At 48.3% G+C, this 26,117-nt stretch overlaps 21 non-coding genes across 21 annotated transcripts; all 21 read left to right on the forward strand.

The window, feature by feature from the left end:
• Positions 1-12,419: 12,419 nt before the first annotated feature.
• Positions 12,420-12,492, forward strand: trnaf-gaa (transfer RNA phenylalanine (anticodon GAA)). The gene has a single exon. It is a non-coding gene; the product is annotated as a tRNA-Phe (tRNA).
• A 597-nt stretch (positions 12,493-13,089) lies between these two features.
• On the forward strand, positions 13,090-13,162 carry trnaf-gaa (transfer RNA phenylalanine (anticodon GAA)). The gene has a single exon. It is a non-coding gene; the product is annotated as a tRNA-Phe (tRNA).
• A 597-nt stretch (positions 13,163-13,759) lies between these two features.
• Positions 13,760-13,832, forward strand: trnaf-gaa (transfer RNA phenylalanine (anticodon GAA)). The gene has a single exon. It is a non-coding gene; the product is annotated as a tRNA-Phe (tRNA).
• A 597-nt stretch (positions 13,833-14,429) lies between these two features.
• trnaf-gaa (transfer RNA phenylalanine (anticodon GAA)) lies at positions 14,430-14,502 on the forward strand. The gene has a single exon. It is a non-coding gene; the product is annotated as a tRNA-Phe (tRNA).
• Positions 14,503-15,099: 597 nt separating this feature from the next.
• On the forward strand, positions 15,100-15,172 carry trnaf-gaa (transfer RNA phenylalanine (anticodon GAA)). Its single transcript has one exon. It is a non-coding gene; the product is annotated as a tRNA-Phe (tRNA).
• Positions 15,173-15,769: 597 nt separating this feature from the next.
• trnaf-gaa (transfer RNA phenylalanine (anticodon GAA)) lies at positions 15,770-15,842 on the forward strand. The gene has a single exon. It is a non-coding gene; the product is annotated as a tRNA-Phe (tRNA).
• A 597-nt stretch (positions 15,843-16,439) lies between these two features.
• On the forward strand, positions 16,440-16,512 carry trnaf-gaa (transfer RNA phenylalanine (anticodon GAA)). Its single transcript has one exon. It is a non-coding gene; the product is annotated as a tRNA-Phe (tRNA).
• Positions 16,513-17,109: 597 nt separating this feature from the next.
• Positions 17,110-17,182, forward strand: trnaf-gaa (transfer RNA phenylalanine (anticodon GAA)). The gene has a single exon. It is a non-coding gene; the product is annotated as a tRNA-Phe (tRNA).
• A 597-nt stretch (positions 17,183-17,779) lies between these two features.
• On the forward strand, positions 17,780-17,852 carry trnaf-gaa (transfer RNA phenylalanine (anticodon GAA)). The gene has a single exon. It is a non-coding gene; the product is annotated as a tRNA-Phe (tRNA).
• Positions 17,853-18,449: 597 nt separating this feature from the next.
• trnaf-gaa (transfer RNA phenylalanine (anticodon GAA)) lies at positions 18,450-18,522 on the forward strand. Its single transcript has one exon. It is a non-coding gene; the product is annotated as a tRNA-Phe (tRNA).
• Positions 18,523-19,119: 597 nt separating this feature from the next.
• trnaf-gaa (transfer RNA phenylalanine (anticodon GAA)) lies at positions 19,120-19,192 on the forward strand. The gene has a single exon. It is a non-coding gene; the product is annotated as a tRNA-Phe (tRNA).
• Positions 19,193-19,789: 597 nt separating this feature from the next.
• trnaf-gaa (transfer RNA phenylalanine (anticodon GAA)) lies at positions 19,790-19,862 on the forward strand. Its single transcript has one exon. It is a non-coding gene; the product is annotated as a tRNA-Phe (tRNA).
• Positions 19,863-20,459: 597 nt separating this feature from the next.
• trnaf-gaa (transfer RNA phenylalanine (anticodon GAA)) lies at positions 20,460-20,532 on the forward strand. Its single transcript has one exon. It is a non-coding gene; the product is annotated as a tRNA-Phe (tRNA).
• A 597-nt stretch (positions 20,533-21,129) lies between these two features.
• trnaf-gaa (transfer RNA phenylalanine (anticodon GAA)) lies at positions 21,130-21,202 on the forward strand. Its single transcript has one exon. It is a non-coding gene; the product is annotated as a tRNA-Phe (tRNA).
• Positions 21,203-21,799: 597 nt separating this feature from the next.
• On the forward strand, positions 21,800-21,872 carry trnaf-gaa (transfer RNA phenylalanine (anticodon GAA)). The gene has a single exon. It is a non-coding gene; the product is annotated as a tRNA-Phe (tRNA).
• Positions 21,873-22,469: 597 nt separating this feature from the next.
• Positions 22,470-22,542, forward strand: trnaf-gaa (transfer RNA phenylalanine (anticodon GAA)). Its single transcript has one exon. It is a non-coding gene; the product is annotated as a tRNA-Phe (tRNA).
• Positions 22,543-23,139: 597 nt separating this feature from the next.
• Positions 23,140-23,212, forward strand: trnaf-gaa (transfer RNA phenylalanine (anticodon GAA)). The gene has a single exon. It is a non-coding gene; the product is annotated as a tRNA-Phe (tRNA).
• A 597-nt stretch (positions 23,213-23,809) lies between these two features.
• trnaf-gaa (transfer RNA phenylalanine (anticodon GAA)) lies at positions 23,810-23,882 on the forward strand. The gene has a single exon. It is a non-coding gene; the product is annotated as a tRNA-Phe (tRNA).
• A 597-nt stretch (positions 23,883-24,479) lies between these two features.
• trnaf-gaa (transfer RNA phenylalanine (anticodon GAA)) lies at positions 24,480-24,552 on the forward strand. Its single transcript has one exon. It is a non-coding gene; the product is annotated as a tRNA-Phe (tRNA).
• Positions 24,553-25,149: 597 nt separating this feature from the next.
• Positions 25,150-25,222, forward strand: trnaf-gaa (transfer RNA phenylalanine (anticodon GAA)). Its single transcript has one exon. It is a non-coding gene; the product is annotated as a tRNA-Phe (tRNA).
• A 597-nt stretch (positions 25,223-25,819) lies between these two features.
• trnaf-gaa (transfer RNA phenylalanine (anticodon GAA)) lies at positions 25,820-25,892 on the forward strand. Its single transcript has one exon. It is a non-coding gene; the product is annotated as a tRNA-Phe (tRNA).
• Positions 25,893-26,117: the final 225 nt, after the last annotated feature.

The following is a 26,117-nucleotide window of genomic DNA, read 5'->3' on the forward strand; positions in this document are numbered from 1 at the left end:
AAATGTGACCCACATCCCAAAAACAGATTTTAAACAATTAACTACTTGGAAACGGAATGGCGAGAAGTGTTTATCTGTTTGGGCATCTTTTATTTCCAGAAGATGATGAGTGGGTGGTATCTGCCACTCACTGAAATTCCTAAGATTATTGGGATAACTCATGGAATTTATTCTAGAGAGAACTGGAGATGAATAGTAGAATTATATCGACTCTATTGCAGCTGTTCCCAACCTTTTCCTTAATGAGGACCATTAGATTGCCATCAAAAGTGGACAACAATGTCCACAAGCCATATTAAACATTTTCTTTTACACAGCCTATACCTGATGGCAGTCAAACGTGTATATCAATATTATTATGATTCAGGTTAGAAACTCCAAAGTGTTTTATGAAGCCCGACTGAATCATAAGTTTTGCATTTTGAATTTGGCTAGTATATGCATGAAATGTTTCACTTCAGGTATGATTGAAGTGACCCACTGGGGAGCTTTTATCAAACGAAGTTTATTTAAGAATATAGTTAACATGTATAGTAAGAAAACTTTTATCAATTACAAATAAGAAACAAAACAACCACTATAATGTATAACCCTTAACAAAGATATCTAATGTGTTCCAATCAAACCAAAACCCTTGCTATAGACAAAACACTTTAAACAGGTTCAACACAGCAAAGTCTACTGCTCACATGATAATGGAAATTGAGTCCTTTTTTTAATTAGTTACAAATAAGCTTACATTTACACTGTGATGAAGTTACTGTGAAGATCCTCTAGTTGCCACATTCTGGCACCTGTTCGGGTACACTGAGGGAGAATTTAGCATGGCCAATTCACCTAATCTGCACATCTTTGGACTGAGGGAGGAAACCGGAGCACCCGGAGGAAACCCACGCTGACACAGGGAGAACGTGCAAACTCCACACAGACAATGACCCAAGTCGGGAATCGAACCCGGGTCCCTGGTGCTGTGAGGCAGCAGTACTAACCACTGTGCCGCCGTGCTGCCCTAAGTCCGTTGGTTGAAGTTGGTAGTTCTCTGGATTCACTCCGAACTGTTTGAAGACAAAGCAGCTTCCCAAAACATTAGAGACACTCTGGTCCAGCCCCCAACAACAGCAGATTTTCACCCTTCGGGAAAACAAGAGAATTTCCAAAACAACAGGGAGAGAGGGAAAACATTTCTTTTTACTTTGCTGTCCCTTCTAAAACTAAAGCACAAACCTTGAGCTCCAAACTGAAAATGAAAAGAAACACCGTCCAAAAACACATGACTGTCCTCCTGATAATGTGATTAAAACTAACCACAGAGTAAACACAGACAACCCCATTTAAGTAACAATAAAAGGACAATGCCTTTCAAGCTGGCAACAATGACATCACTGAAACTATGAGCCAAGAAGCCACCGAAACTGTGAAAGCTGCAGAAACCATGTCTTAAAAACAAAATCTTCCTTAAAGGTACACTAGCGTCACAATATACAACTGTCCATATGCAGTAAGACTTGGATAACATTCAGGCTTGGGCTGACAAGTGGCAAATAATGTTCATGCCACACAAGTGTCAGGCAATGACCATCTCCAACAAGATAAAATCTAACCATCTCCCCTGACATTTAATGGCATTGCCATCACTGAATCCTCCCACTATCAACAGCTTGGGTATATCATTGACCAGAAACTGAACTGAACCAGAAACATAAATACTGTAGCTAACAGAGCAGGTCAAAGGCTGGGAATTCTGCCTGACATCTCCTGACTCCCCAAAGCCTGTCCACCATCTACAGGCATTTAGAGAGGCAGGACTGATTAGGGACAGTCAGCATTGCTTTGTGAGTGGAAGATCATGTCTCACGAATTTGAGTTTTTTGAAGGTGTAACCAAGAAGGTAGATGAGGGCAGTGCAGTTGATGTTGTCTACATGGACTCCAGCAAGGCCTTTGACAAGGTACTGCATGGTAGATTGTTGCATAAGGTTAAATCTCACGGGATCCAGGGTGAGGTAGCTAAATGGATACAAAATTGGCTTCTTGACAGAAGCCAAGGTGGTTGTAGAGGGTTGTTTTTCAAACTGGAGGCCTGTGACCAGTGGTGTGCCTCAGGGATCAGTGCTGGGTCCACTGTTATTTGTTATTTATATTAATGATTTGGATGAGAATATAGGAGGCATGGTTAGTAAGTTTGCAGATGACACCAAGATTGGTGGCATAGTGGACAGTGAAGAAGGTTATCTAGGATTGCCTAGATCAATTGGGATCTTGATCAATTGGGCCAGTAGACTGATGAATGGCAGATGGAGTTTAATTTAGATAAATGTGAGGTGATGCATTTTGGTAGATCGAATCGGGGCAGGACCTACTCAGTTAATGGTAGGGCACTGGGGAGAATTATAGAACAAAGATCTAGGGGTACATGTTCATAGCTCCTTGAAAGTGGAGTCACAGGTGGACAGAGTGATGAAGAAGGCATTCGGCATGCTTGGTTTCATTGGTCAGAACATTGAATACAGGAGTTGGGACATCTTGTTGAAGTTGTACAAGACACTTGAAATATTGCGTCCAGTTCTGGGATATTATTAAACTAGAAATAGTGCAGAAAAGATTTACTAGGATGCTACCGGGACTTGATGGTTTGAGTTATAAGGAGAGGCTGGATAGACTGGGACTTTTTTCCCTGGAACGTAGGAGGCTTAGGGCTGATCTTATAGAGGTCTATAAAATAATGAGGGGCATAGATCAGGTAGGGGGGGAGTCTAAAACCAGAGGGCATAGGTTTAAGGTGAGAGGGGAGAGATACAAAAGGGTCAAGAGGGGCAATTTTTTCACACAGAGGGTGGTGAGTGTCTGGAGTGAGCTGCCAGAGGTAGTAATAGAGGCGGGTACAATTTTGTCTTTTAATAGCATTTAGACAGTTACATGGGTAAGATGGGTATAGAGGGACATGGGCCAAACCTGGCAATTGGGACCAGCTTAGTGGCAAAAACTGAGCAGCATGGACAAGTTGGGCCGAAGGGCCTGTTTCCATGCTGTAAACCTCTATGATATCAGGAGTGTGATGGAATACTCTCCACCTGCCTGGATGACTGCAGCTCCAACAACACTCAAGAAATTTGACGCCATCAGTGAGCAGTCTGCTTGATTGGTATCCTATCCACCACCTTCAACATCCACCCACACCACCACCTGCAAAATCACCTGCAAGCCGTCCTAACTTGGAAATGTATTGCTGTTCCTTCACTGTCGCTGGGTCAAAATCCTAGGAACTCTCTTCCGAACAGCACAGTGGGTGAATAATTGTACCACTTGGGGCGCAGTGGTTTAAGAGGGTGGCTCACCACAAACTACTGGAGAGCGGGGGAGTGAAACTGTTCAACGGAATTCCAAGAAGCACCCAATCAGCTTACAAGATGTCTATTTGCTTTCTGATTGGCTGCGGGGTGACAGTGCCCCACGAGGCTGGGTGCGTTGACTGACCTGACAGAAGATGTTGGGGTCAGGGCCACTGGAGGTGAGAGGTTGTGTGTTGGAAGTTCTGGCATGAGAAACCTGAGCTACCCCCACCAGCCCCCTCGCCTGGGGAAAACAATGTGGGAAATGCGGACCTGAAGTTCCTGATCTACGTTCCCAGTGGATAGCGTTCTAGACTGGGAATGCAATTTCATTAAATGACCACAATAACTTATCCCTGTACGAAGCTGTATCATGATGCCAGTCGTACAGACCAGGAGCTAGGGCCCAGGTTGTTCCCCAGTCTGTGCACTCTGGTACCTAATACCAAGAATAAGAAACTCAGTGATTTTTTGCTGACTTCTCCTTTGTCTAACCTTCAGATGACCTGACCGCTCCCCTAGCAACAACAATGAGCTTGTATTTGATTTCAGGATCTGGCTACTTAGACCACATCCCCAAAGGAAGTATGGAAGTAGTGACCTTAAAGAGACAGGCCAGGTTTTGTACAATTAAACAATGACAATGCGCTCTGACTAAGTGTCATCCAGACTTGAAATGTTCTCTGTTCTCTCTCCGCAGATGCTGGGCGGGGTTTTCTGGCCACGTGCGCCCCAAGACCGGAAATTCCTGCCTGAGGTCAACAGGCCTTTAAATGGTCCGCCGAATCCTCTGTCCCGCCTGCTACGATTCCTGCGATAGGCAGGACTGGAAAATTCCACAAGTGGTCAAATCTGCTGAGATTTTCCAGCATTTTCTGATCTAGTTAAACACCTGCTCCAGGAGTTTATTAAAAATTCACTCTCAGAATGGAGCTCTCACTAACAAGTCCTGGTATTTATTGCCCATTTCTAGTTGTAAACATAGAAACACAGAAGATAGGAGCAGGAGAAGGCCATTTGGCCCTTCGAGCCTGCTCCGCCATTCATTATGATCATAGCTGATCGCCCAACTCAATAGCCTAATCCCACTTTCTCCCCATAACCTTTGATCCCATTCACCCCAAGTAAGGAGGCCATCTATCCCGGTTTCATACTGGACAGTCCTGTTCTTTGCCGGTCTGGCCATTCTCCAAACCAGATCCCTTCATGCCCGATTTTCCTCAAACACAGGCTTGTAATGGCGTTGCTTCCATGTGCGGTGATGTCATCTCCATGCGCCACAGTGTTGCTGGTCTCCAGGGCCTGGTGTCCGGTACTCCAGACCTCCAACAATGGTCACTTTACCCAGCTGCCCTGTAAGGTGGCTGTAGTTTGCAGTGGCTTGATTCAACTGGGTGGCTTGCTCGTGCACTTCAGGGGTAGTCACATCAGTAAGAGACTGGAGCCACAGCGAAGCCTGACCAGGCAAGGATGGCAAGTTAAAGGATAAGAACCAACCAGCTGAGTTTTTAGAGCAATGCTAATCACTGTGCCACTGCGCTGCCAACTCTGTGCTTGTGCAGTTGTATACTGACAGGTTAGGGGCTGCCATCTATAAAGGGGGCAACATGCAGAAGGGCTCATGCGGGGTGATTCCTGTCCCAGGCAGCAGGAGGAGAGAATGTTGTGCGTTTCTATCCTGGGCTGACAGTGCTGGATTTTGGAAACTCCTTTTTACAGAAGCTTAGAATGGAAGGTTTTGCATACTGCAAACCCAAAACCACATTTTTTTTTGTCTCTTCTGTTTCGATCCTGGACTTATTCCTTTTACAAGGGCTCAGAAGGGAAGGATTTGAAGACAGGAAAAGTAAAATCTTTGCCATGTGGGATATTTCACTGCAGTCATGTCGGTCAATGTTTTTGAATTCCGTTTCACGATCTCAGTAATGTAAGTGGATTGTAGGTTGCTGTGAATGTTAGATTACATTGCCTCCCCTCGATCTTCCTCCCACCCCGAGTTGCAGACTCCCGGATGGTCATTGAATTTCTGCACACGTGCAGACAGGTATTGGCGGCCATCTTGCTCAGCCAGTTGTATTGGCCACGCTCACAATGACAAATGACACCACTGTTCTCTTTGCTTCCAGTGTCGCTGAGGGGGGCCAAATTATGAAAGTGATGCTGTGTGCCATGCTCCCTCCATTTGCATAGTATTTGAATATACACCCCACAGAGTTTTCCAGCACAAAAGGGGGCCCTTCAGCCCATCGTGTCTGCGCCAGCCGTCAAGCACCTATCTATTCTAATCCCATTTTCCACCACATGGTCTATAGCTTGTACGCTATGGTGTTTCAAGTGCTCATCTTAATTCTTCTTAAATGTTGTGAGGGTTCCCACCCCTAGCACCCTTTCAGGCAGTGACTTCCAGATCGCCACCACCCTCTGGGTGAAAAGGTTTTTCCTCAAATTCCCATCTCCAGTCCCTTACCGTAAATCTATGGCCCCTGGTTATTGACCCCTCTACTAAGGGGAAAGGTTCCTTCCTATCCACCCTATCTATGTCCTTCTATGCAAATCTTAACAGCAGGCGCAAGGGATTTTGCAGTTTTTGGCATACGGAGGGTAATACAGAAAGGCAGTGTAGAGGGTACTTCAATAAACAAGTAGCTGGCATCTGCAAGTGGCTGTTAATCCCTTAAATACACATGAGACCAATTAAATGTACTGGTATAACCTACATGACCTAAAAAAAGACCCAAACCATTTTAATTAAGTGTTAAACTCAAACTGTCAGCATGACGGCGTGGAGTTGTAAATCCTGCTGGATTGTCCTGGAAATTCCAGGAATTGAAGATTAATCTCAAGGATACTGCTCTATGCAAACCCCTTAAGAAAAAAAAGTCATGGCAGCATTTCTTTCAGCATTCTGTCTATTAGTTACAAAATTACAGGAGATGGGAAGAAAATGATGTTTGATCATTAAGAATCATTTGATCATCCAGGACAAAGCAACCCGCTTGATTGACACCACCTCCAACATTCATTCCCTCCACCACAGCAGCAGTAGTGTATGCTATCTATTCTACAAGATGCACTGCAGCAACTCAACAAGGTTCCTTCGACAGCATCTTCCAAACCGACAACCTCTATCACCTAGAAGGACAAGGGCAGCAGATGCATGGGAACACCACCCACCTTCAAGTTCCCCTCCATGCCACCGCCATCCTGATTTGGAAATATACCATCATTTCTTTATTGTGGGTGCGCCTACACCACATGGACTGTAGCTGTTAAAGAAGGTGCCTCACCACCACTTTCTCAAGGGCAATTAGGAATGGGCAATAAATGCTGGTCCTGTCAGTGACACTCACAACGTGGGAAAGAATAATTTTTTAAAAGTTGGGTTATGAAGACTATTTTAATTTTCAAATTGGATGTGGGAAGGCAGGGCAACCTGAGGATGGTTATGTTCAGTAGCCAATGGCAGAAGAGTAGAGTGGAGCAGTTGGAAGTGGGTGGTAATGTGAAGAAACCTCCAAGAATACATCCAGCCAATGCTGCATCGACTCATTCAAAGAACAACCTACTCTCCTTCCCCATATTCCTGCTCTTTTTTTTCCCTTCAGGTATTGATCCAATTCTCTTTTGAAGGCGACTATGAAATCTATATCCACCAATGATTCAAGCAACACACTCCAAATCCTAAACACTCATTGTGTAAAAAAGTTTTTTCTCATGTCATCTGATTTGATTTGATTTATTATTGTCACATGTATTAGCATACAGTGAAAAGTATTGTTTCTTGCACGCTTTACAGACAAAGCATACCGTTCATAGAGAAGAAAACGAGAGAGTGCAGAATGTAGTGTTAAAGTCATAGCTAGGGTGTTGAGAAAGATCAACTTAATGCAAGGTAAGTCCATCCAAAAGTCTGACAGCAGCAGGGAAGAAGCTGTTCTTGAGTCGGTTGGTATGTGACCCCAGACTTTTGTACCTTTTTCCCAATGGGAGAAGGTGGAAGAGAGAATGTCCAGGATGCGTGTGGTCCTTAATTATGCTGGCTGCTTTGCCAAGGCAGTGGGAAGTGTAGACAGTGTCAATGGATGGGAGGTGGGTTTGCATGATGGATTGGGCTACATTCACGACCTTTTGTGGTTACTTGCGGTCTTGGGCAGAGCAGGAGCCATACCAAGCTGTGATACAACCAGAAAGAATGCTTTCTATGATGCATCTGTAAAAGTTGGCGAGAGTCGTAGCTGACATGCCAAATTTCCTTAGTCTTCTGAGAAAGTAGAGGCGTTGGTGGGCTTTCCTAACTAAAAAACCTCTCGTTCTTGCACCACTTACCTTTAAATCTGTGGCCCCTGGTCATCGGCCCTTTAGGAAGTGGATCTCAGAGGGTGGCTGAGGGTGAGGCAATGAGCACAGGAACGCACAAGGGAGAAAGGTTGAGATTGGAAGAAGCAGGGTGGAAGGACCCTCAGATGGGGCATCAACTCAGGCTTGGACCATTGGGCCAAACGTCCTGTTTCTGTGCGGTTGTGATTTGTATGTCAGAAAGCCAGCTGAATGTGCACACGCAACCTGCAGGGTGCCAGCTACTGTGTGTGAGCTGGCATTGGCCCAGCAATGTCAAGGCTACATTTCTCTTCTTTATTCCTTTGGGAAGTTAGAGTCTGGTTGTAAATGGTGAAGGATGAGTAAGCTTCGGAACAATGGAAAAAAACCAGTGGCATCGGATCAGTGGAAATCTCAGCTGTAATATGAGGATTTACAACCCACCTAAATCACCTGGCTAGAGTTAATGATTGAAAGAATGAGTGCTTCTGAAGCTGGTACTGTGTCAACTTAACATGCCCTTAAAGAGAGACTGCGATGACGCTTCAACAAGCTAGAAGGAGCTGATTTAAACTTTACAGAGATGGTAACAGAAACTGTTTAGCGATTGGCTGTTTAGTGGCAATTGTTTGTTTTTTATTCTGCAACAAGGAACATTCACCATTTCATTATGGGATTGTGATCAAAGCCCAATCCATCACGCAAACCAGCCTCCCATCCATTGACTCTGTCTACACTTCCCGCTGCCTCGGAAAAGCAGCCAGCGTAATTAAGGATCCCACAGCCCACTTGCCTGAGTCAGAAGATCAAAGCCTGAACCCAGAAACTTACACACATACTGTGGACTGACACAACAAAACTGAGCGTATGTTCTTGCCCTGGATAACAATTTTGCCTCAAGGTCGTGAATGTAGCCCAATCCATCAAGCAAACCAACCTCTCATCCATTGACTCTGTCTACACTTCCCGCTGTCTCGGAAAAGCAGCCAGCATAATTAAGGACCCCACGCATCCCGGACATTCTCTCTTCCAACTTCTCTCATTGGGAAAAAGATACAAAAGTCTGAGGTCATGTACCAACCGACTCAAGAACAGCTTCTTCCCTGCTGCCATCAGACTTTTGAATGGACCTACCTCGCACTAAGTTGATCTTTCTCTACGCCTATGTCTGTAACACTATATTCTGCACTCTCACCTTTCCTTCTCTATGAACAGTATGTTTTGTCTGTATAGCGCGCAAGAAACAATACTTTTCACTGTGTACTAATACATGTGACAATAATAAATCAAATCAAATCATTATCCATGTGTTATGGAAAGTTGGAATTCTGTTGGCCTTATTGGTACATTCCAACTCCCTACATCCCTTCACCCCTCTTCCCTGGGCACAAACAGGAGCAGGGAAACAGGGTTTTGGTGCCGTGGCAAGATTTTTGAGTGGCTGATCCCTTGTCATGTGGAATCATGGCCTCTTGAGGGCAGAGTAAATGAGACTATTTACCCGACAGTTGAGTTTGAACACAGAACAGTTGATTAATTGTTCTGTGCTGAGGCATTATGGCTGGATTAGCAGTAAGGGGTGTGCGGCAATTGTACTCGAGGTCTCGAGGGAGCTGAGTGGTAGGGATGTGAAATTTACATTCCATGACCTCTTGAACTGCCAAGTACAAACGAGCTGTACATTTACAGATTTCACCCTTCCAAGCTGTAGTTGTGCCTGACAGAGGTACTTAGAGCTGTCCATCACTAGTATATGTCTGCCCCTTAAATAGATTGGCGTGACTGGTCTTTATCCAGAGCAGTGCTGGCCCTCCTTCATCTCAGTGGGCTGCAAGATGGAAGTCAGGCTTGTTCACTAACCGTGACCTTAAGAATAAGATTAAATACATTTAATACATGCCGAATATTTCAAAGTGAATTTCAGAAAATGCTTGATAAATTATATATTAAAAGAACTGTCATCAGAGGCCATCAGGGCGGCAGGGTGGCACAGTGGTTAGCATTGCTGCCTCACAGCGATAGGGACCTGCCAGCCAGTCAGTGACACCTATGTCACTGACTGGCTGGCAGTCAAGAAGGCGTGCGGCGTACTAGCCTTCATTAATCGAGGGATTGAGTTTAGGAGTCGGGAGATAATGCTGCAGCTTTATAGGACCCTGGTTAGACCCCACTTGGAGTACTGCGCGCAGTTCTGGTCACCTCATTACAGGAAAGATGTTGAAGCCATTGAAAGGGTGCAGAGGAGATTTACAAGGATGTTGCCTGGATTGGGGGGCATGCCTTATGAGGATAGGTTGAGGGAGCTTGGTCTCTTCTCCCTGGAGAGACGAAGGATGAGAGGTGACCTGATAGAGGTTTACAAGATGTTGAGAGGTCTGGATAGGGTAGACTCTCAGAGGCTATTTCCAAGGGCTGAAATGGTTGCTACGAGAGGACACAGGTTTAAGGTGCTGGGGGGTAGGTACAGAGGAGATGTCAGGGGTAAGTTTTTCACTCAGAGGGTGGTGGGTGAGTGGAATCGGCTGACGTCGGTGGTGGTGGAGGCAAACTCGTTGGGGTCTTTTAAGAGACTTCTGGATGAGTACATGGGATTTAATGGGATTGAGGGCTATAGATAGGCCTAGAGGTGGGGATGTGATCGGCACAACTTGTGGGCCGAAGGGCCTGTTTGTGCTGTGGCTTTCTATGTTCTATGTTCTCAACGAAAAATGTCTCAATGCCCTTCCCCCAGATCCCTTGATCCCTTTAGCCCCAAGAGCAATATCTAATTTCTTCTTGAAATCACGCAACGTTTTGGCGTCAACTACATTCTGTGGTCGTGAGTTCCACACATTCACCACCCTCTGGGTGAAGAAATTTCTCCTCAGCTCCATTCTAAAAGGTTCATTGCTTATCCTCAAACTATGAACCCCAGTTCTGGACTCCCCCACCATCTGGAACATTCTTTCTGAATCTACCCTATCAAACCCTGTTAGAATTTTATAAGTTTCTCTGAGATCCCCTCTCACTCTTCCAAACTCCAGTGAATATTTGCACATTCTCCCTGTGTCTGTGGCTTTCCTCAGGGTGCTCCAGTTTCCTCCCTTCCTCCAAAGATGTGCGGGTAAGGTGGATTGGCCATGCTAAATTGCCCCTTAGCGTCAGGGAGATTAGCTAGGGTAAATACATGGGGTTACGCAGATAGAGTCGGGGTGGGATTGTTGCCAGTGCAGACTCAATGGGCGAAATGGCCTCCTTCTGCACTGTAGAGATTCTATGATTCTATGAATACAATCCGAACCCACTTAGTCTCTCCTCATATGACAGACCTCCCATTCCAGGAATCAGCCTGATAAACCTTCGCTGTACTACCTCTATTGGTACGAATGTGCTGAGTAAACCAAATCGCTGCAATGGGAAAGCACTGATACACAGGAATGGAATTTGAACTCACAGTGAGGATGTTAAGAGCAATATCAAGCTGACAGAGCAAATTTGGAATTGCAGACACTATTGGAGCGGATAGCCACACACCCTCAGACAAACATGCTTGCTGTTCCAATCAGCTGCACATACCTGATAGTACAAAAGGGCAACAATTAACCTCCGAAGTTCGTGCAGTGGCCAAATCCGCAACCTCAGTCATCTGCCCGCTGATCTGCCCATCCAGTTCAGAAAGAAGTTTAACAACACCAGGTTAAAGTCCAACAGGTTAAAGTCCAACAGGCTAAAGTCCAATCCAGTTCAGACACAGGACCAAAGAGTAATTCAGCTCAGAAGGGGACCGCTCGGCCCCTAATCTGTGTGCCAGCTATTTGAAACAGCTACACAACAGGGCTCACGCTGTCCTCTCTCAAAAGGGAACTGTCAACTGGAAATCAAGGGGAGAAGCATTTGCCTGGGTTTCAGGTGCCTTTCCTTTCAGAGTGGCTGAGTAGAAGTAAGTGAGAGCTGGAGTACGAGGGGTCAAAAAACAGTCCTGCAACTGGAGGTGCTGAAAATTAGGTCAGAGCAGTTTTGAGATGTCACGGAGGAAAAAGATGAGGAGAAATAGAAGTGAATGAGAGTGACGAAGTTGAGAGACTGAAAGATCTGTGATGGAATAAGGCATAGCTTTGCAAGCTGGCAACATCAGCTGACGTAACTCACTTTCGAGAGCGTTGACTGAAGATTCCTGGTTCAATCCTGGATTTCGGTAGAACCCCCCTGCTGGCTTTCTGTGCTGTCTACTACTTGGCACTGCATTTTGTCTCGCAGTGTCTTCAAACATCAATCGACGCAAGCTGCGACAAACCAGATGCCCATCGCAATCTCCTGTCGATATTTTCGAAAGACATTCCCACCCTCAATATTCTGGCGTTCTTCCATCCCCTTTCAGCGTTAGCTTTTGTTTCACGCCTCCACATACCTCATTGTGGCCCGCAGTTGCGTTCCAGCCAAAATGCCACAGACCCGTTGCACTTGAGAATGTGATGGTGGACGTGCCAGATGGACAAGTGTGTGGCTTTTGCATGCTCTTCACTTTGCAGTGGCTGCAGATATCGGAGCTGAGGCGGGCGGAAGAGCGAGGAAGCCGTTGATTGCGCAGCTGACAGACTGATGTAAAATAGCAGAGGGTGCAGGAAATAGGCAGCAGGTGAGGCAGCACGATTGGAGAGTGGAAGAGGCTTAACGTTGCAGGTCACTGCTTGATGAAATGTGCGAGATGTTGAGGAAGTTTGCAAGAAATAGCAAAGGAGAGGACTGAGTGGCTGAGAGATGGAACAGAGAAGAGCTTTGCATTGCAGCAGTGCAAGCCAAAATAGCTCAGTTGGGAGAGCGTTAGACTGAAGATCTAAAGGTCCCTGGTTCAATCCCGGGTTTCGGCAGAACCCCATTGCTGGCTTTCTGTACTGTCTGCTACTTGGCGCTGCATTTTGGCTCGCAGTGTCTTCAAACATCAATCGACGCAAGCTGCGACAAACCAGATGCCCATCGCAATCTCCTGTCGATATTTTCGAAAGACATACCCACCCTCAATATTCTGGCGTTCTTCCATCCCCTTTCAGCGTTAGCTTTTGTTTCACGCCTCCACATACCTCATTGTGGCCCGCAGTTGCGTTCCAGCCAAAATGCCACAGACCCGTTGCACTTGAGAATGTGATGGTGGACGAGCCAGATGGACAAGTGTGTGGCTTTTGCATGCTCTTCACTTTGCAGTGGCTGCAGATATCGGAGCTGAGGCGGGCGGAAGAGCGAGGAAGCCGTTGATTGCGCAGCTGACAGACTGATGTAAAATAGCAGAGGGTGCAGGAAATAGGCAGCAGGTGAGGCAGCACGATTGGAGAGTGGAAGAGGCTTAACGTTGCAGGTCACTGCTTGATGAAATGTGCGAGACGTTGAGGAAGTTTGCAAGAAATAGCAAAGGAGAGGACTGAGTGGCTGAGAGATGGAACAGAGAAGAGCTTTGCATTGCAGAAGAGCAAGCCGAAATAGCTCAGTTGGGAGAGCGTTAGACTGAAGATCTAAAGGTCCCTGGTTCAATCCCGGGTTTCGGCAGAACCCCCTTGCTGTCTTTCTGTGCTGTCTACTACTTGGCACTGCATTTTGTCCCGCAGTGTCTTCAAACATCAATCGACGCAAGCTGCGACAAACCAGATGCCCATCGCAATCTCCTGTGGATATTTTCGAAAGACATTCCCACCCTCAATATTCTGGCGTTCTTCCATCCCCTTTCAGCGTTAGCTTTTGTTTCACGCCTCCACATACCTCATTGTGGCCCGCAGTTGCGTTCCAGCCAAAATGCCACAGACCCGTTGCACTTGAGAATGTGATGGTGGACGAGCCAGATGGACAAGTGTGTGGCTTTTGCATGCTCTTCACTTTGCAGTGGCTGCAGATATCGGAGCTGAGGCGGGCGGAAGAGCGAGGAAGCCGTTGATTGCGCAGCTGACAGACTGATGTAAAATAGCAGAGGGTGCAGGAAATAGGCAGCAGGTGAGGCAGCACGATTGGAGAGTGGAAGAGGCTTAACGTTGCAGGTCACTGCTTGATGAAATGTGCGAGATGTTGAGGAAGTTTGCAAGAAATAGCAAAGGAGAGGACTGAGTGGCTGAGAGATGGAACAGAGAAGAGCTTTGCATTGCAGCAGTGCAAGCCGAAATAGCTCAGTTGGGAGTGCGTTAGACTGAAGATCTAAAGGTCCCTGATTCAATCCCGGGTTTCGGCAGAACCCCATTGCTGGCTTTCTGTACTGTCTGCTACTTGGCGCTGCATTTTGGCTCGCAGTGTCTTCAAACATCAATCGACGCAAGCTGCGACAAACCAGATGCCCATCGCAATCTCCTGTCGATATTTTCGAAAGACATACCCACCCTCAATATTCTGGCGTTCTTCCATCCCCTTTCAGCGTTAGCTTTTGTTTCACGCCTCCACATACCTCATCGTGGCCCGCAGTTGCGTTCCAGCCAAAATGCCACAGACCCATTGCACTTGAGAATGTGATGGTGGACGAGCCAGATGGACAAGTGTGTGGCTTTTGCATGCTCTTCACTTTGCAGTGGCTGCAGATATCGGAGCTGAGGCGGGCGGAAGAGCGAGGAAGCCGTTGATTGCGCAGCTGACAGACTGATGTAAAATAGCAGAGGGTGCAGGAAATAGGCAGCAGGTGAGGCAGCACGATTGGAGAGTGGAAGAGGCTTAACGTTGCAGGTCACTGCTTGATGAAATGTGCGAGATGTTGAGGAAGTTTGCAAGAAATAGCAAAGGAGAGGACTGAGTGGCTGAGAGATGGAACAGAGAAGAGCTTTGCATTGCGGCAGTGCAAGCCGAAATAGCTCAGTTGGGAGAGCGTTAGACTGAAGATCTAAAGGTCCCTGGTTCAATCCCGGGTTTCGGCAGAACCCCCTTGCTGGCTTTCTGTGCTGTCTACTACTTGGCACTGCATTTTGTCCCGCAGTGTCTTCAAACATCAATCGACGCAAGCTGCGGCAAACCAGATGCCCATCGCAATCTCCTGTGGATATTTTCGAAAGACATTCCCACCCTCAATATTCTGGCGTTCTTCCATCCCCTTTCAGCGTTAGGTTTTGTTTCACGCCTCCACATACCTCATTGTGGCCCGCAGTTGCGTTCCAGCCAAAATGCCACAGACCCGTTGCACTTGAGAATGTGATGGTGGACTAGCCAGATGGACAAGTGTGTGGCTTTTGCATGCTCTTCACTTTGCAGTGGCTGCAGATATCGGAGCTGAGGCGGGCGGAAGAGCGAGGAAGCCGTTGATTGCGCAGCTGACAGACTGATGTAAAATAGCAGAGGGTGCAGGAAATAGGCAGCAGGTGAGGCAGCACGATTGGAGAGTGGAAGAGGCTTAACGTTGCAGGTCACTGCTTGATGAAATGTGCGAGATGTTGAGGAAGTTTGCAAGAAATAGCAAAGGAGAGGACTGAGTGGCTGAGAGATGGAACAGAGAAGAGCTTTGCATTGCAGCAGTGCAAGCCGAAATAGCTCAGTTGGGAGAGCGTTAGACTGAAGATCTAAAGGTCCCTGGTTCAATCCCGGGTTTCGGCAGAACCCCCTTGCTGGCTTTCTGTGCTGTCTACTACTTGGCACTGCATTTTGTCCCGCAGTGTCTTCAAACATCAATCGACGCAAGCTGCGGCAAACCAGATGCCCATCGCAATCTCCTGTCGATATTTTCGAAAGACATTCCCACCCTCAATATTCTGGCGTTCTTCCATCCCCTTTCAGCGTGAGCTTTTGTTTCACGCCTCCACATACCTCATTGTGGCCCGCAGTTGCGTTCCAGCCAAAATGCCACAGACCCGTTGCACTTGAGAATGTGATGGTGGACTAGCCAGATGGACAAGTGTGTGGCTTTTGCATGCTCTTCACTTTGCAGTGGCTGCAGATATCGGAGCTGAGGCGGGCGGAAGAGCGAGGAAGCCGTTGATTGCGCAGCTGACAGACTGATGTAAAATAGCAGAGGGTGCAGGAAATAGGCAGCAGGTGAGGCAGCACGATTGGAGAGTGGAAGAGGCTTAACGTTGCAGGTCACTGCTTGATGAAATGTGCGAGATGTTGAGGAAGTTTGCAAGAAATAGCAAAGGAGAGGACTGAGTGGCTGAGAGATGGAACAGAGAAGAGCTTTGCATTGCAGCAGTGCAAGCCGAAATAGCTCAGTTGGGAGAGCGTTCGACTGAAAATCCAAAGGTCCCTGGTTCAATCCCGGGTTTCGGCAGAACCCCCTTGCTGTCTTTCTGTGCTGTCTACTACTTGGCACTGCATTTTGTCCCGCAGTGTCTTCAAACATCAATCGACGCAAGCTGCGACAAACCAGATGCCCATCGCAATCTCCTGTCGATATTTTCGAAAGACATTCCCACCCTCAATATTCTGGCGTTCTTCCATCCCCTTTCAGCGTTAGCTTTTGTTTCACGCCTCCACATACCTCATTGTGGCCCGCAGTTGCGTTCCAGCCAAAATGCCACAGACCCGTTGCACTTGAGAATGTGATGGTGGACTAGCCAGATGGACAAGTGTGTGGCTTTTGCATGCTCTTCACTTTGCAGTGGCTGCAGATATCGGAGCTGAGGCGGGCGGAAGAGCGAGGAAGCCGTTGATTGCGCAGCTGACAGACTGATGTAAAATAGCAGAGGGTGCAGGAAATAGGCAGCAGGTGAGGCAGCACGATTGGAGAGTGGAAGAGGCTTAACGTTGCAGGTCACTGCTTGATGAAATGTGCGAGATGTTGAGGAAGTTTGCAAGAAATAGCAAAGGAGAGGACTGAGTGGCTGAGAGATGGAACAGAGAAGAGCTTTGCATTGCAGCAGTGCAAGCCGAAATAGCTCAGTTGGGAGAGCGTTAGACTGAAGATCTAAAGGTCCCTGGTTCAATCCCGCGTTTCAGCAGAACCCCTTTGCTGGCTTTCTGTGCTGTCTACTACTTGGCACTGCATTTTGGCTCGCAGTGTCTTCAAACATCAATCGACGCAAGCTGCAACAAACCAGATGCCCATCGCAATCTCCTGTCGATATTTTCGAAAGACATTCCCACCCTCAATATTCTGGCGTTCTTCCATCCCCTTTCAGCGTTAGCTTTTGTTTCACGCCTCCACATACCTCATTGTGGCCCGCAGTTGCGTTCCAGCCAAAATGCCACAGACCCGTTGCACTTGAGAATGTGATGGTGGACTAGCCAGATGGACAAGTGTGTGGCTTTTGCATGCTCTTCACTTTGCAGTGGCTGCAGATATCGGAGCTGAGGCGGGCGGAAGAGCGAGGAAGCCGTTGATTGCGCAGCTGACAGACTGATGTAAAATAGCAGAGGGTGCAGGAAATAGGCAGCAGGTGAGGCAGCACGATTGGAGAGTGGAAGAGGCTTAACGTTGCAGGTCACTGCTTGATGAAATGTGCGAGATGTTGAGGAAGTTTGCAAGAAATAGCAAAGGAGAGGACTGAGTGGCTGAGAGATGGAACAGAGAAGAGCTTTGCATTGCAGCAGTGCAAGCCGAAATAGCTCAGTTGGGAGAGCGTTAGACTGAAGATCTAAAGGTCCCTGGTTCAATCCCGGGTTTCAGCAGAACCCCTTTGCTGGCTTTCTGTGCTGTCTACTACTTGGCACTGCATTTTGTCCCGCAGTGTCTTCAAATATCAATCGACGCAAGCTGCAACAAACCAGATGCCCATCGCAATCTCCTGTCGATATTTTCGAAAGACATTCCCACCCTCAATATTCTGGCGTTCTTCCATCCCCTTTCAGCGTTAGCTTTTGTTTCACGCCTCCACATACCTCATTGTGGCCCGCAGTTGCGTTCCAGCCAAAATGCCACAGACCCGTTGCACTTGAGAATGTGATGGTGGACTAGCCAGATGGACAAGTGTGTGGCTTTTGCATGCTCTTCACTTTGCAGTGGCTGCAGATATCGGAGCTGAGGCGGGCGGAAGAGCGAGGAAGCCGTTGATTGCGCAGCTGACAGACTGATGTAAAATAGCAGAGGGTGCAGGAAATAGGCAGCAGGTGAGGCAGCACGATTGGAGAGTGGAAGAGGCTTAACGTTGCAGGTCACTGCTTGATGAAATGTGCGAGATGTTGAGGAAGTTTGCAAGAAATAGCAAAGGAGAAGACTGAGTGGCTGAGAGATGGAACAGAGAAGAGCTTTGCATTGCAGCAGTGCAAGCCAAAATAGCTCAGTTGGGAGAGCGTTAGACTGAAGATCTAAAGGTCCCTGGTTCAATCCCGGGTTTCAGCAGAACCCCTTTGCTGGCTTTCTGTGCTGTCTACTACTTGGCACTGCATTTTGTCCCGCAGTGTCTTCAAACATCAATCGACGCAAGCTGCGACAAACCAGATGCCCATCGCAATCTCCTGTGGATATTTTCGAAAGACATTCCCACCCTCAATATTCTGGCGTTCTTCCATCCCCTTTCAGCGTTAGCTTTTGTTTCACGCCTCCACATACCTCATTGTGGCCCGCAGTTGCGTTCCAGCCAAAATGCCACAGACCCGTTGCACTTGAGAATGTGATGGTGGACTAGCCAGATGGACAAGTGTGTGGCTTTTGCATGCTCTTCACTTTGCAGTGGCTGCAGATATCGGAGCTGAGGCGGGCGGAAGAGCGAGGAAGCCGTTGATTGCGCAGCTGACAGACTGATGTAAAATAGCAGAGGGTGCAGGAAATAGGCAGCAGGTGAGGCAGCACGATTGGAGAGTGGAAGAGGCTTAACGTTGCAGGTCACTGCTTGATGAAATGTGCGAGATGTTGAGGAAGTTTGCAAGAAATAGCAAAGGAGAGGACTGAGTGGCTGAGAGATGGAACAGAGAAGAGCTTTGCATTGCAGCAGTGGAAGCCGAAATAGCTCAGTTGGGAGAGCGTTAGACTGAAGATCTAAAGGTCCCTGGTTCAATCCCGCGTTTCAGCAGAACCCCTTTGCTGGCTTTCTGTGCTGTCTACTACTTGGCACTGCATTTTGGCTCGCAGTGTCTTCAAACATCAATCGACGCAAGCTGCAACAAACCAGATGCCCATCGCAATCTCCTGTCGATATTTTCGAAAGACATTCCCACCCTCAATATTCTGGCGTTCTTCCATCCCCTTTCAGCGTTAGCTTTTGTTTCACGCCTCCACATACCTCATTGTGGCCCGCAGTTGCGTTCCAGCCAAAATGCCACAGACCCGTTGCACTTGAGAATGTGATGGTGGACTAGCCAGATGGACAAGTGTGTGGCTTTTGCATGCTCTTCACTTTGCAGTGGCTGCAGATATCGGAGCTGAGGCGGGCGGAAGAGCGAGGAAGCCGTTGATTGCGCAGCTGACAGACTGATGTAAAATAGCAGAGGGTGCAGGAAATAGGCAGCAGGTGAGGCAGCACGATTGGAGAGTGGAAGAGGCTTAACGTTGCAGGTCACTGCTTGATGAAATGTGCGAGATGTTGAGGAAGTTTGCAAGAAATAGCAAAGGAGAGGACTGAGTGGCTGAGAGATGGAACAGAGAAGAGCTTTGCATTGCAGCAGTGCAAGCCGAAATAGCTCAGTTGGGAGAGCGTTAGACTGAAGATCTAAAGGTCCCTGGTTCAATCCCGGGTTTCGGCAGAACCCCCTTGCTGGCTTTCTGTGCTGTCTACTACTTGGCACTGCATTTTGTCCCGCAGTGTCTTCAAACATCAATCGACGCAAGCTGCGGCAAACCAGATGCCCATCGCAATCTCCTGTCGATATTTTCGAAAGACATTCCCACCCTCAATATTCTGGCGTTCTTCCATCCCCTTTCAGCGTTAGCTTTTGTTTCACGCCTCCACATACCTCATTGTGGCCCGCAGTTGCGTTCCAGCCAAAATGCCACAGACCCGTTGCACTTGAGAATGTGATGGTGGACTAGCCAGATGGACAAGTGTGTGGCTTTTGCATGCTCTTCACTTTGCAGTGGCTGCAGATATCGGAGCTGAGGCGGGCGGAAGAGCGAGGAAGCCGTTGATTGCGCAGCTGACAGACTGATGTAAAATAGCAGAGGGTGCAGGAAATAGGCAGCAGGTGAGGCAGCACGATTGGAGAGTGGAAGAGGCTTAACGTTGCAGGTCACTGCTTGATGAAATGTGCGAGATGTTGAGGAAGTTTGCAAGAAATAGCAAAGGAGAAGACTGAGTGGCTGAGAGATGGAACAGAGAAGAGCTTTGCATTGCAGCAGTGCAAGCCAAAATAGCTCAGTTGGGAGAGCGTTAGACTGAAGATCTAAAGGTCCCTGGTTCAATCCCGGGTTTCAGCAGAACCCCTTTGCTGGCTTTCTGTGCTGTCTACTACTTGGCACTGCATTTTGTCCCGCAGTGTCTTCAAACATCAATCGACGCAAGCTGCGACAAACCAGATGCCCATCGCAATCTCCTGTGGATATTTTCGAAAGACATTCCCACCCTCAATATTCTGGCGTTCTTCCATCCCCTTTCAGCGTTAGCTTTTGTTTCACGCCTCCACATACCTCATTGTGGCCCGCAGTTGCGTTCCAGCCAAAATGCCACAGACCCGTTGCACTTGAGAATGTGATGGTGGACTAGCCAGATGGACAAGTGTGTGGCTTTTGCATGCTCTTCACTTTGCAGTGGCTGCAGATATCGGAGCTGAGGCGGGCGGAAGAGCGAGGAAGCCGTTGATTGCGCAGCTGACAGACTGATGTAAAATAGCAGAGGGTGCAGGAAATAGGCAGCAGGTGAGGCAGCACGATTGGAGAGTGGAAGAGGCTTAACGTTGCAGGTCACTGCTTGATGAAATGTGCGAGATGTTGAGGAAGTTTGCAAGAAATAGCAAAGGAGAGGACTGAGTGGCTGAGAGATGGAACAGAGAAGAGCTTTGCATTGCAGCAGTGGAAGCCGAAATAGCTCAGTTGGGAGAGCGTTAGACTGAAGATCTAAAGGTCCCTGGTTCAATCCCGCGTTTCAGCAGAACCCCTTTGCTGGCTTTCTGTGCTGTCTACTACTTGGCACTGCATTTTGGCTCGCAGTGTCTTCAAACATCAATCGACGCAAGCTGCAACAAACCAGATGCCCATCGCAATCTCCTGTCGATATTTTCGAAAGACATTCCCACCCTCAATATTCTGGCGTTCTTCCATCCCCTTTCAGCGTTAGCTTTTGTTTCACGCCTCCACATACCTCATTGTGGCCCGCAGTTGCGTTCCAGCCAAAATGCCACAGACCCGTTGCACTTGAGAATGTGATGGTGGACTAGCCAGATGGACAAGTGTGTGGCTTTTGCATGCTCTTCACTTTGCAGTGGCTGCAGATATCGGAGCTGAGGCGGGCGGAAGAGCGAGGAAGCCGTTGATTGCGCAGCTGACAGACTGATGTAAAATAGCAGAGGGTGCAGGAAATAGGCAGCAGGTGAGGCAGCACGATTGGAGAGTGGAAGAGGCTTAACGTTGCAGGTCACTGCTTGATGAAATGTGCGAGATGTTGAGGAAGTTTGCAAGAAATAGCAAAGGAGAGGACTGAGTGGCTGAGAGATGGAACAGAGAAGAGCTTTGCATTGCAGCAGTGCAAGCCGAAATAGCTCAGTTGGGAGAGCGTTAGACTGAAGATCTAAAGGTCCCTGGTTCAATCCCGGGTTTCGGCAGAACCCCCTTGCTGGCTTTCTGTGCTGTCTACTACTTGGCACTGCATTTTGTCCCGCAGTGTCTTCAAACATCAATCGACGCAAGCTGCGGCAAACCAGATGCCCATCGCAATCTCCTGTCGATATTTTCGAAAGACATTCCCACCCTCAATATTCTGGCGTTCTTCCATCCCCTTTCAGCGTTAGCTTTTGTTTCACGCCTCCACATACCTCATTGTGGCCCGCAGTTGCGTTCCAGCCAAAATGCCACAGACCCGTTGCACTTGAGAATGTGATGGTGGACTAGCCAGATGGACAAGTGTGTGGCTTTTGCATGCTCTTCACTTTGCAGTGGCTGCAGATATCGGAGCTGAGGCGGGCGGAAGAGCGAGGAAGCCGTTGATTGCGCAGCTGACAGACTGATGTAAAATAGCAGAGGGTGCAGGAAATAGGCAGCAGGTGAGGCAGCACGATTGGAGAGTGGAAGAGGCTTAACGTTGCAGGTCACTGCTTGATGAAATGTGCGAGATGTTGAGGAAGTTTGCAAGAAATAGCAAAGGAGAGGACTGAGTGGCTGAGAGATGGAACAGAGAAGAGCTTTGCATTGCAGCAGTGCAAGCCGAAATAGCTCAGTTGGGAGAGCGTTAGACTGAAGATCTAAAGGTCCCTGGTTCAATCCCAGGTTTCGGCAGAACCCCCTTGCTGGCTTTCTGTGCTGTCTACTACTTGGCACTGCATTTTGTCCCGCAGTGTCTTCAAATATCAATCGACGCAAGCTGCAACAAACCAGATGCCCATCGCAATCTCCTGTCGATATTTTCGAAAGACATTCCCACCCTCAATATTCTGGCGTTCTTCCATCCCCTTTCAGCGTTAGCTTTTGTTTCACGCCTCCACATACCTCATTGTGGCCCGCAGTTGCGTTCCAGCCAAAATGCCACAGACCCGTTGCACTTGAGAATGTGATGGTGGACTAGCCAGATGGACAAGTGTGTGGCTTTTGCATGCTCTTCACTTTGCAGTGGCTGCAGATATCGGAGCTGAGGCGGGCGGAAGAGCGAGGAAGCCGTTGATTGCGCAGCTGACAGACTGATGTAAAATAGCAGAGGGTGCAGGAAATAGGCAGCAGGTGAGGCAGCACGATTGGAGAGTGGAAGAGGCTTAACGTTGCAGGTCACTGCTTGATGAAATGTGCGAGATGTTGAGGAAGTTTGCAAGAAATAGCAAAGGAGAGGACTGAGTGGCTGAGAGATGGAACAGAGAAGAGCTTTGCATTGCAGCAGTGCAAGCCGAAATAGCTCAGTTGGGAGAGCGTTAGACTGAAGATCTAAAGGTCCCTGGTTCAATCCCGGGTTTCGGCAGAACCCCCTTGCTGGCTTTCTGTGCTGTCTACTACTTGGCACTGCATTTTGTCCCGCAGTGTCTTCAAACATCAATCGACGCAAGCTGCGACAAACCAGATGCCCATCGCAATCTCCTGTGGATATTTTCGAAAGACATTCCCACCCTCAATATTCTGGCGTTCTTCCATCCCCTTTCAGCGTTAGCTTTTGTTTCACGCCTCCACATACCTCATTGTGGCCCGCAGTTGCGTTCCAGCCAAAATGCCACAGACCCGTTGCACTTGAGAATGTGATGGTGGACTAGCCAGATGGACAAGTGTGTGGCTTTTGCATGCTCTTCACTTTGCAGTGGCTGCAGATATCGGAGCTGAGGCGGGCGGAAGAGCGAGGAAGCCGTTGATTGCGCAGCTGACAGACTGATGTAAAATAGCAGAGGGTGCAGGAAATAGGCAGCAGGTGAGGCAGCACGATTGGAGAGTGGAAGAGGCTTAATGTTGCAGGTCACTGCTTGATGAAATGTGCGAGATGTTGAGGAAGTTTGCAAGAAATAGCAAAGGAGAAGACTGAGTGGCTGAGAGATGGAACAGAGAAGAGCTTTGCATTGCAGCAGTGCAAGCCAAAATAGCTCAGTTGGGAGAGCGTTAGACTGAAGATCTAAAGGTCCCTGGTTCAATCCCGGGTTTCAGCAGAACCCCTTTGCTGGCTTTCTGTGCTGTCTACTACTTGGCACTGCATTTTGTCCCGCAGTGTCTTCAAACATCAATCGACGCAAGCTGCGACAAACCAGATGCCCATCGCAATCTCCTGTGGATATTTTCGAAAGACATTCCCACCCTCAATATTCTGGCGTTCTTCCATCCCCTTTCAGCGTTAGCTTTTGTTTCACGCCTCCACATACCTCATTGTGGCCCGCAGTTGCGTTCCAGCCAAAATGCCACAGACCCGTTGCACTTGAGAATGTGATGGTGGACTAGCCAGATGGACAAGTGTGTGGCTTTTGCATGCTCTTCACTTTGCAGTGGCTGCAGATATCGGAGCTGAGGCGGGCGGAAGAGCGAGGAAGCCGTTGATTGCGCAGCTGACAGACTGATGTAAAATAGCAGAGGGTGCAGGAAATAGGCAGCAGGTGAGGCAGCACGATTGGAGAGTGGAAGAGGCTTAACGTTGCAGGTCACTGCTTGATGAAATGTGCGAGATGTTGAGGAAGTTTGCAAGAAATAGCAAAGGAGAGGACTGAGTGGCTGAGAGATGGAACAGAGAAGAGCTTTGCATTGCAGCAGTGCAAGCCGAAATAGCTCAGTTGGGAGAGCGTTAGACTGAAGATCTAAAGGTCCCTGGTTCAATCCCGCGTTTCAGCAGAACCCCTTTGCTGGCTTTCTGTGCTGTCTACTACTTGGCACTGCATTTTGGCTCGCAGTGTCTTCAAACATCAATCGACGCAAGCTGCAACAAACCAGATGCCCATCGCAATCTCCTGTCGATATTTTCGAAAGACATTCCCACCCTCAATATTCTGGCGTTCTTCCATCCCCTTTCAGCGTTAGCTTTTGTTTCACGCCTCCACATACCTCATTGTGGCCCGCAGTTGCGTTCCAGCCAAAATGCCACAGACCCGTTGCACTTGAGAATGTGATGGTGGACTAGCCAGATGGACAAGTGTGTGGCTTTTGCATGCTCTTCACTTTGCAGTGGCTGCAGATATCGGAGCTGAGGCGGGCGGAAGAGCGAGGAAGCCGTTGATTGCGCAGCTGACAGACTGATGTAAAATAGCAGAGGGTGCAGGAAATAGGCAGCAGGTGAGGCAGCACGATTGGAGAGTGGAAGAGGCTTAACGTTGCAGGTCACTGCTTGATGAAATGTGCGAGATGTTGAGGAAGTTTGCAAGAAATAGCAAAGGAGAGGACTGAGTGGCTGAGAGATGGAACAGAGAAGAGCTTTGCATTGCAGCAGTGCAAGCCGAAATAGCTCAGTTGGGAGAGCGTTAGACTGAAGATCTAAAGGTCCCTGGTTCAATCCCGGGTTTCGGCAGAACCCCCTTGCTGGCTTTCTGTGCTGTCTACTACTTGGCACTGCATTTTGTCCCGCAGTGTCTTCAAACATCAATCGACGCAAGCTGCGGCAAACCAGATGCCCATCGCAATCTCCTGTCGATATTTTCGAAAGACATTCCCACCCTCAATATTCTGGCGTTCTTCCATCCCCTTTCAGCGTTAGCTTTTGTTTCACGCCTCCACATACCTCATTGTGGCCCGCAGTTGCGTTCCAGCCAAAATGCCACAGACCCGTTGCACTTGAGAATGTGATGGTGGACTAGCCAGATGGACAAGTGTGTGGCTTTTGCATGCTCTTCACTTTGCAGTGGCTGCAGATATCGGAGCTGAGGCGGGCGGAAGAGCGAGGAAGCCGTTGATTGCGCAGCTGACAGACTGATGTAAAATAGCAGAGGGTGCAGGAAATAGGCAGCAGGTGAGGCAGCACGATTGGAGAGTGGAAGAGGCTTAACGTTGCAGGTCACTGCTTGATGAAATGTGCGAGATGTTGAGGAAGTTTGCAAGAAATAGCAAAGGAGAGGACTGAGTGGCTGAGAGATGGAACAGAGAAGAGCTTTGCATTGCAGCAGTGCAAGCCGAAATAGCTCAGTTGGGAGAGCGTTAGACTGAAGATCTAAAGGTCCCTGGTTCAATCCCGGGTTTCGGCAGAACCCCCTTGCTGGCTTTCTGTGCTGTCTACTACTTGGCACTGCATTTTGTCCCGCAGTGTCTTCAAACATCAATCGACGCAAGCTGCGGCAAACCAGATGCCCATCGCAATCTCCTGTCGATATTTTCGAAAGACATTCCCACCCTCAATATTCTGGCGTTCTTCCATCCCCTTTCAGCGTTAGCTTTTGTTTCACGCCTCCACATACCTCATTGTGGCCCGCAGTTGCGTTCCAGCCAAAATGCCACAGACCCGTTGCACTTGAGAATGTGATGGTGGACTAGCCAGATGGACAAGTGTGTGGCTTTTGCATGCTCTTCACTTTGCAGTGGCTGCAGATATCGGAGCTGAGGCGGGCGGAAGAGCGAGGAAGCCGTTGATTGCGCAGCTGACAGACTGATGTAAAATAGCAGAGGGTGCAGGAAATAGGCAGCAGGTGAGGCAGCACGATTGGAGAGTGGAAGAGGCTTAACGTTGCAGGTCACTGCTTGATGAAATGTGCGAGATGTTGAGGAAGTTTGCAAGAAATAGCAAAGGAGAGGACTGAGTGGCTGAGAGATGGAACAGAGAAGAGCTTTGCATTGCAGCAGTGGAAGCCGAAATAGCTCAGTTGGGAGAGCGTTAGACTGAAGATCTAAAGGTCCCTGGTTCAATCCTGCGTTTCGGCAGAACCCCTTTGCTGGCTTTCTGTGCTGTCTACTACTTGGCACTGCATTTTGGCTCGCAGTGTCTTCAAACATCAATCGACGCAAGCTGCGACAAACCAGATGCCCATCGCAATCTCCTGTCGATATTTTCGAAAGACATTCCCACCCTCAATATTCTGGCGTTCTTCCATCCCCTTTCAGCGTTAGCTTTTGTTTCACGCCTCCACATACCTCATTGTGGCCCGC

This window comes from Mustelus asterias, chromosome 3 (genome assembly GCF_964213995.1).
Source record: "Mustelus asterias chromosome 3, sMusAst1.hap1.1, whole genome shotgun sequence".
NCBI lineage: Eukaryota > Metazoa > Chordata > Chondrichthyes > Carcharhiniformes > Triakidae > Mustelus > Mustelus asterias.